Genomic DNA, 8,210 nt, shown 5'->3' with positions numbered 1-8,210 from the left:
GAGTGAGCTTGAGGTCCAATGATGGGTTCCTTATGAGTAGGTCAAATGAAGGTAGACACCAGGATGAAGGTCATGTGACCATGAAGCCAGAGATGGGAGTGGTGTTTCTACAAGGCCAGGAATGCCAGGGATTGCTGGTAATCACCAGACGCTAAGAGAAAGCAAGGAAGGATTCTCCCCCTAGAGCGTGGTCCTGCCACACCTTGATTTCACACTCTGGCCTCCAGAACTGTGAGAGAAGAAATCCCTGTTGTTTCAGGTTACCCAGTCTGTGTGATTTGTTACGGCAGCCCTAAGGAACTAACACAGGCCTGGGTGCTTCCCGGGTGGCCCAGTGGCTAAGACTCCGTATTCCCAGTGCAGGGGGCCTGGGTTTGAGCCCTGGTTAGGGAATTAGATCCTGCATGCCCCAACTAAGACCTTGTGCAGCCACATAAGTAAATATTCAAAACAAAACAAAACACAGGCCTTGACCCACTCACCCTCACACACCTACTAATTTGGCCTACAATATTAGAATGCTTGTCACAGTCCTACTTCTGCTTGTTTATGATTATTTCCAGCCTTGCTCATAGTCTCTTGTAGATAAATTTGAGACCCCGCATTGAAACGTGAAAGTTATCAGCTTTTCTCTGCCTTTTACCTCCCAGACCTACCTAACTGGTTAAAATTGACAGAGTCCCCCATTCATCTTCTCTTTTGCATTCTGGTTGTTTTTGTTGAAGTCATCTCCTCGGAACACGGAGGTAATTGCCAGCACATATGCTGTCCTAATCACTCTCCTCTTTGAGTTAATTCAAGTTAGCATTTACTAGGTGTCAACTCAGAGCAGCCTGGCTCAAGGGTGAGCAAATGGAGCTTCTTCTGAAAGATGGGAAAACCTCATTGGCACAACACGAAGATGAAATAAGTGGGTGAATGACCATTATGCAAAATACTTGTTATTTGGAGGGAGTTGTGTGACCAACCTGCAGATGAGGTTAGAGGCTAAAGAATTTGGATTTCACTTTGGAAGCTAGTATTTCTCATGTTTTTTTTTTGCCTGCAGCCCAAAGACATACAAATCATGATTCACACCAATAATTTCTGCTCTATTCTATTATGCAGAAAAAAGGCTGGAGTGTTGGCAGATGCTCTCTTCAGCCAAACTCTACCCAGGTTTCCCTGAGCATTTTTCCAACTAGACCTGACTTTTAGGCCTCCATTCTTGCTCAACATTGTCCAAATTTAGGAGGAATCCTGCTCAGTCAGTTTAACCAGAAGCCCCCACCCTCAAGATTTCTGATTACCCTTGAAATCTCTGATCAGGTTTCTCATCCTCCCCACCATCCCTCAGGTGATATCTGATCACCCTGGCCTGCCTTAAGCAAGAATCCCCTTAGGTCAGGTTGCTTTATCATGAATGCTCCTTTACTCCTAAGGTTTTCCCTTGGTAATATTCTATCCACTGACCTTACTCCTTGGCTATGAATTTCCACCTTTCCTTTTTGCCTTTGGTGTTGAGCCCAATCATTCTTTCCATTGCAAAATCCCACTTCAGTGGTCGGTACCCCTATCCCAGTAGTCCCCTGAATAAAGACTGCCTTATTGTGCTTTAAATAGTGTCATGAATAATTTTTCTTTAATACTATTATAGGCTCTTTTGGGTCTTTTAACACAGTAGAGTGTTAATGAAGTGTTCTCCTTAGGCTAAGGGAACTGTGATATGTACCAGAGTTCAGTTAAGTATTTTGGGAAAACCCAGGAGAGAGAGATGTGGGCTGCTGGCTTACTGACTTGACAAGGAAACAGACAGTTGTTAGTGAGTGTGGGAGTTGAAGGCCAGAAAGTCAGCTACTCCGTAACTGTAATTGAGTCCAGTCACTGACGAGGGGTCTTGTATGTCTCAGTCACCATTAGGTTCTGAAAAGGCATTGTCAGGTAAAAATTCTCTCCCAGAACTGTAGAAAGTCTGGGAACTAAAAACTCATCTTGTAGTAACTTGCTGAGAAATAACACCCTAAAGCCTGTGTTGTGGGCTTTGGGAATAAAGGTCTGGCTCCTAAACCTCATCACAAATAGTAATAGCCAGAATTCCTAATTGTAGAGTGGGCCCGGGGTCTGGCTCATGCTGGTAGCCTTCCTGGAGACTCTCCAGCTGTGTCAGAAGGGAGGCTACTGGGACTTAACAAATGAGACAGATGTACTGTCTATAACCAACTCGATGTGAACACAGCTGTCTTCCTCTGTGGCCTGAATGATCCAGGTCTCCCAAGCTAGAAACAGATAGTTTAAATGTTACTTTGTATTCTTATTTTCTTTCTTTACATTATTTAGGCTAGTTGAAAGGTTATCATCTGCTTGTATCCTTGAAAGTGAAAGTGAAGTTGCTCAGTTGTGTCCTACTCTTTGCGGCCCCATGGACTGTAGCCTACCAGGCTCCTCCATCCATGGGATTTTCCAGGCAAGAGTACTGGAGTGGGTTGCCATTTCCTTCTCCAGGGGATCTTCCCAACCCAGGGATAGAACTCTGGTCTCCTGCATCACAGGCAGACGCTTTAACCTCTGAGCTACCAGGGAAGCCCTAGCCTCACTTAAAAAAAAAAAAAAAAAAAACCTGCCTTTGTCCTCACAATTACTTGATATAATTGCTTGTTCTTTTTGTTGTTGTTAGGAAAATATTTATGGTTTTATTGCATGATGAGGCATTGAAACATCTGAACAAATCAGTATTTGGGTAGTGAGGCTTTCTCCTTCACTTTTATGGATTACTAAAGCAATTTGTCAGTAGATTTTCAAAAAAAGAAAAACAGACAACCTTTTGCATTACTTAAGTCATTCCAAGGTATACGCTGGTACAACACAAACTTCTATCAGATGCAGCTAGACTAGGATCCAAATATCATGCAAAACAGGTCAGTAGAGCAGCACACTGCACTCATTCCCACTGAGGCCCTGCTTATTTGTTGATATTAGGTGCATCTGGAGGAATGTGAATAGTTGAACAGTAAGTGGAAGAGGAAGAAGAAATAGCATGAATGGCTGGCTGGGAGGGGTTCAGCCCAAGTTGTGCAAGGCAAGGCTGAACATGTCATTGGTACAAATCCAAGCAACCTTGATGCTGTTTAATAGGAACATCTGGTGGGACTGCATGATGGGGTCTTCACTGGGATTGGGCTGGCCCACAACTGTGCTGATGATGCAACTATCCAGCATGGGCTGATGGTCCTGAGCCATGATGCTGTGCTGGGTTTTCTGGAATGGAAGCTAGGTAATTTCTTCACAATGGCAGCTTTCCCTTGGAATTGCTGTCCTTCCCATGTGAAGCATGAGATGTCAAAATAAACCGCTCTTAGTTGGATTCTATCATTATCAAATAACTGGTAGTAAAGTTGAATGAAGCTGGAGCCAATCTGTTCCCAAACTGGCTTGTCTCCCATTCTGGAGCATCACCCAGCCTCACTGAGACCCAAGGAGCTGGCACAATGGTGGCAGCAACCCAACTTGGTCTGCCTGTTTTGTTTTAAAATTTACTTGTTCTGCTAGTGCAGAGTTAACACCCTGATAAATCCTCAGAAGTTATCCAGCATCAAACTTCTTAACTGAGTTGAAAACAAAGCCTGGAAAAGTTAACAGGGTATTTAAGGAATTTCCAGGGACTCAACAAGTTCATCTGACCTCTGATTTCTGACTCTTTATAGGGACTGCTGCCTGGTCTGTTATAACAGAGCCTTCTGGTTGCTGGAGGCTGGACAATCCATGCCCTTGGCCTTCTCTTCTGTTCTCCACTGGACCCTCCCACCTTTCATAATTCCTCCTTGTTGTTGTTCAATTGCTAAGTCATGTCTGACTCTTTGAGACCCCATGTGTTGAAGGAAGGGAACCCCTTTTCCAGGGCCCAAGAGTGGGCTCTTGTCTGACGCTCAGAAATGTATTGTCTAAGGAATGAATTGTCACATAAGATGACAAAGCAAAAGACTTTATTAAGAAGAGGTGCCCATGCAAAGAGGAGTAGGGTAAGAGAACCCAGGAGAACTGCTGTGCCACATGGCTCACAGTCTCAGGGTATATGGTGATAGGATTAGTTTCAGGGTTTTCTCTGATGAGTCACTCTGACTCCGGGTACTTCCTGGTGGGTCAAGCATTGCTTAACCAAAATGGATGCCAGTGAGGATTCTGGGAGGTAGTAGGGCATGGGGAGAAACATTAATAACCTCAGATATGCAGATGACATCACCCTTATGGCAGAAAGTGAAAAACTAAAGAGCCTCTTGATGAAAGTAAAAGAGGAGAGTGAAAAAGCTGGCTTAAAACTCAACATTCAGAAAATGAGGATCATGGCATCCAATCCCATCACTTCATGGCAAATAGATGGGGAAACAATGGAAATAATGACAGACTTTATTTTGGGGGGTTCCAAAATCACTGCAGATGATGACTACAGCCATGTAATTAAAAGACACTTGCAGAGATATTACTTTGCCGACAAAGGTCCACTTAGTCAAAGCTATGGTTTTTGCAGTAGTCCTATATGGATGCGAGAGTCAGACTATAAAGAAAGCTGAGCGCAGAAGAATTGATGCTTTTGAACTGTGGTGTTGAAGACTCTTGAAAGTCCATTGGACTGCAAGGAGGTCAAACCAGTGAATCCTAAAGGAAATCAATCCTGAATGTTCATTGGAAGGACTGATGCTGAAGCTGAAACTCCAATCCTTTGGCCACCTGATGGGAAGAACTGACTCATTGGAAAAGACCCAGATGCTGGGAAAGATTGAAGGCAGAAGGAGAAGGGGACGACAGAGAATGAGATGGTTGGATGGCATCACTGACTCAATGGACGTGAGTTTGAGCAAGCTCTGGGAGTTGGTGATGGACAGGGAAGCCTGGCATGCTGCAGTCCATGGGATCACAAAGAGTCGGATGCGATTGAATTGAACTGAACTGAGGACATGGGGCGTCTCCTTTTGACTTCTTTCAAATTAATCCATTGGTGATGGCTTGTTAGTTCTGGGTCCCTTACTGGGACCTCCTGTCTTAAAATATAATTCATGCAAATGGTTACTGTGGTGCCTGGCCAGGGTGGGCAGTTTCAGTCAGTGTGCTTCCCCTAACACATGGACTGCAGCATACCAGGCTTCCCTGTCCTTCACTGTCTCCCAGAATTTGCTCAAAGTCATGTCCATTGAGTTAGTGATGCCATCCAATCATTTCATTCTCTATTGACCCCTTCTCTTCCTGCCTTCAATCTTTCCCAGCATCAGGGTCTTTATCAATGAGTCGGCTCTTCGAATCAGGTGGCCAAAGTATTGGAACTTCAGCTTTAGCATCAGTCCTTCCAGTGAATATTCAATGTTGATTTCCTTTAGGATTGACTGGTTTGATCTTGTTGTCCAAGGGACTCTCAAGAGTCTTCTCCAACACCACAATTTTTAAAGCATCAATGCTTTAAAGCTTCTATGCTCAGCCTTCTTTATGGTCCAACTCTCATATCCATCTATGGTGGTTCAGACGGTAAAGTGTCTGTCTACAATGCGGGAGACCTGGGTTCGATCCCTGGGTCAGGAAGATCTGCTGGAGAAGGAAATGGCAATCCACTCCAGTACTATTGCCTGGAAAATCCCATGGACAGAGGATCCATGGGGTCGCAAAGAGTCAGACAGGACTGAGCGACTTCACTTTCTTCTTTCACTTTGACTATATGGACCTTTGTCCTCAAAGTGAAGTCTCTCCTAGCCCATTTCAACCTGTGGACACTGCCCCCCCCCACACCAACACACACACACATAGACACTGCAACACACGGACACACACACACACACACACACACCAGGCTCTAGGAGTTTCTGGGGACCTGCCCTGCCAGGGCCAATTTCTTTGACACAGGGGTGGTTGAGCCTTACAAAGGCCATGAACTGAGGGAGGGATGGGCTGGCCATAAGGGAGAGTCTAGAACTGTGGCCTCCTAGTCAGTCACTTCAGACTGGGAAGGGGAGGGTCCGGATATGTGCACATCCAGCCAAGGACATTTTGCCCTGGCTCAGGAATTTCTGAGGGTGGGCAATATATTTTAAACAGCCTACCCCTGGCTCTGGACTGCTGCAGATGACCAGAACCAGGAGCTGCCCACCACAGTAGGTAATGACCCGTTAACAACTTTGGTTCTGTGACACCAACTCCGTTGTAAGAAAATCTCATGTTGGCCCTAACACCATTGTAAGGGTGAAATTGCGGGAGGCCTTGGGGATCAATATCTATTCCAAAAATGCCATGTAGATGTTTGAAATCAGAATTAACCAGAATTTCAGTTCTCCCAGTTTTAGGGTGAAAGGTTGTTTAAAGAAAATTTAAATACAAGTAATTTTCTTAGGGAGATTTCTGAAAAAAAAGGAGAAGCTAGCAGGTTCATGCCTCTCTATTGTTTGGATCTGATGACAGAAATTGAAGGAATGAGCAGGAACAAAAGACGTGGCACTCCCTGGGCTTTCTTGTGCCCACTGCTGGTCTGTGCCTGCGGGGATTCCTCACATCTGCAAATAAAAAACTGGTCTTACAGTTGAGAACCATCGCTGCAGGGAAAATCTCGCCTGAGTCTGAGCTTCCATTTCTCAAACTACAGCCACTCTCCAGGTTTTGTGAATTTGCCTTCCCTCTCTGTCCACTTCCAGTGACTTCTCTGATAGCACCTTTTGCATTTCCTGTTGTTGTTCTGAGTCTTTGTGACTCCATGGACTGCAGCACACCAGGCTTCCCTGTCCTTCACCATCTCCCCAAGCTTGCTCAGACTCATACCCTTTGAGTCGATGATGCCATCCAACCATCTCATCCTCTGTCATCCCCTTCTCCTCCTGCCTCTGATCTTTCCCTGTATCAGGGTCTTTCCTCAGTTCAGTTCAGTTCAGTCACTCAGTTGTGTCCCACTCTGCAACCCTATGAATCGCAGCACCCCGGGCCTCCCTGTCCGTCACCAACTCCCAGAGTTAACTCAGACTCACGTCCATCGAGTCAGTGATGCCATCCAGCCATCTCAGCCTCTGTCGTCCCCTTCTCCTCCTGCCCCCAATCCCTCCCAGCATCAGAGTCTTTTCCATTGAGTCAACTTTTCTCATGAGGTGGCCAAAGTACTGGGGTTTCAGCTTCAGTATCATTCCTTCCAAAGAAATCCCAGGGCTGATCTCCTTCAGAATGGACTGGTTGGATATCCTTGCAGTCCAAGGGACTCTCAAGAGTCTTCTCCAACACCACAGTTCAAAAGCATCAATTCTTCAGCGCTCAGCCTTCTTCACAGTCCAACTCTCACATCCATACATGACCACAGGAAAAACCATAGACTTGACTAGATGGACCTTAGTTGGCAAAGTAATGTCTCTGCTTTTGAATATGCTATCTAGGTTGGTCATAACTTTTCTTCCAAGGAGTAAGCGTCTTTTAATTTCATGGCTGCAGTCACCATCTGCAGTGATTTTGGAGCCCCCAAAAATAAAGTCTGACACTGTTTCTACTGTTTCTCCATCTATTTCCCATGAAGTGATGGGACCAGATGCCATGATCTTTGTTTTCTGAATGTTGAGCTTTAGGCCAACTTTTTCACTCTCCACTTTCACTTTCATCAAGAGGCTTGGGGCTTAAGAAAAAAAAAAAATCTGCAAGTTGCCTATTGAATGCCATTCAGAATGAGAACAGGGAGCTCTTTTAACCTGGATTGTTCTGTCTGGTATGACTTTTTATGACCCCATGGACTGTAGCTGGCAAGGCTCCTCCATCCATGAGATTTCTGAGGCAAGAATACTGAAGTGGGTTGCCGTTTTCTTCTCCAGGGGAGCTTCTGGACACAAAGGATGGAACCTGCATCTCTTGTGTCTCTTACATTGGCAGGCAGATTCTTTATCACTAGCACAACTTGGGAAGCCCTTTAAACCTGGGACCTTGCAGCAAATCCTCCTTTCCCAATAGGTCTTAGACTGGTGCATTTCACCCTGTGAGTTGCGAATGGGTTAATCAATGTAGTGGGCCAACACTTTTTTTTTTAAATAGAAGAGACTGCTGCTGGTACTGCTGCTAAGTCGCTTCATTTGTGTCTGACTCTGTGCGACCCCATAGACGGCAGCCCATCAGGCTCCCCTGTCCCTGGGATTCTCCAGGCAAGAACACTGGAGTGGGTTGCCATTTCCTTCTCCAATGCATGAAAGTGAAAAATGAAAGTGAAGTCGGTCAGTCGTGTCCGACTCCTAGCG

At 45.3% G+C, this 8,210-nt stretch overlaps 1 pseudogene; it reads right to left on the bottom strand.

The window, feature by feature from the left end:
• Nucleotides 1–3,036: 3,036 nt before the first annotated feature.
• On the bottom strand, nt 3,037–3,419 carry LOC120863801 (annotated as a pseudogene).
• Nucleotides 3,420–8,210: the final 4,791 nt, after the last annotated feature.

This window comes from Oryx dammah, unplaced genomic scaffold (assembly GCF_014754425.2).
Source record: "Oryx dammah isolate SB20612 unplaced genomic scaffold, SCBI_Odam_1.1 HiC_scaffold_5, whole genome shotgun sequence".
Lineage (NCBI taxonomy): Eukaryota > Metazoa > Chordata > Mammalia > Artiodactyla > Bovidae > Oryx > Oryx dammah.
Note: the sequence above shows the minus strand (reverse complement) of the source record. Positions and strands in the feature narration are given on the sequence as shown.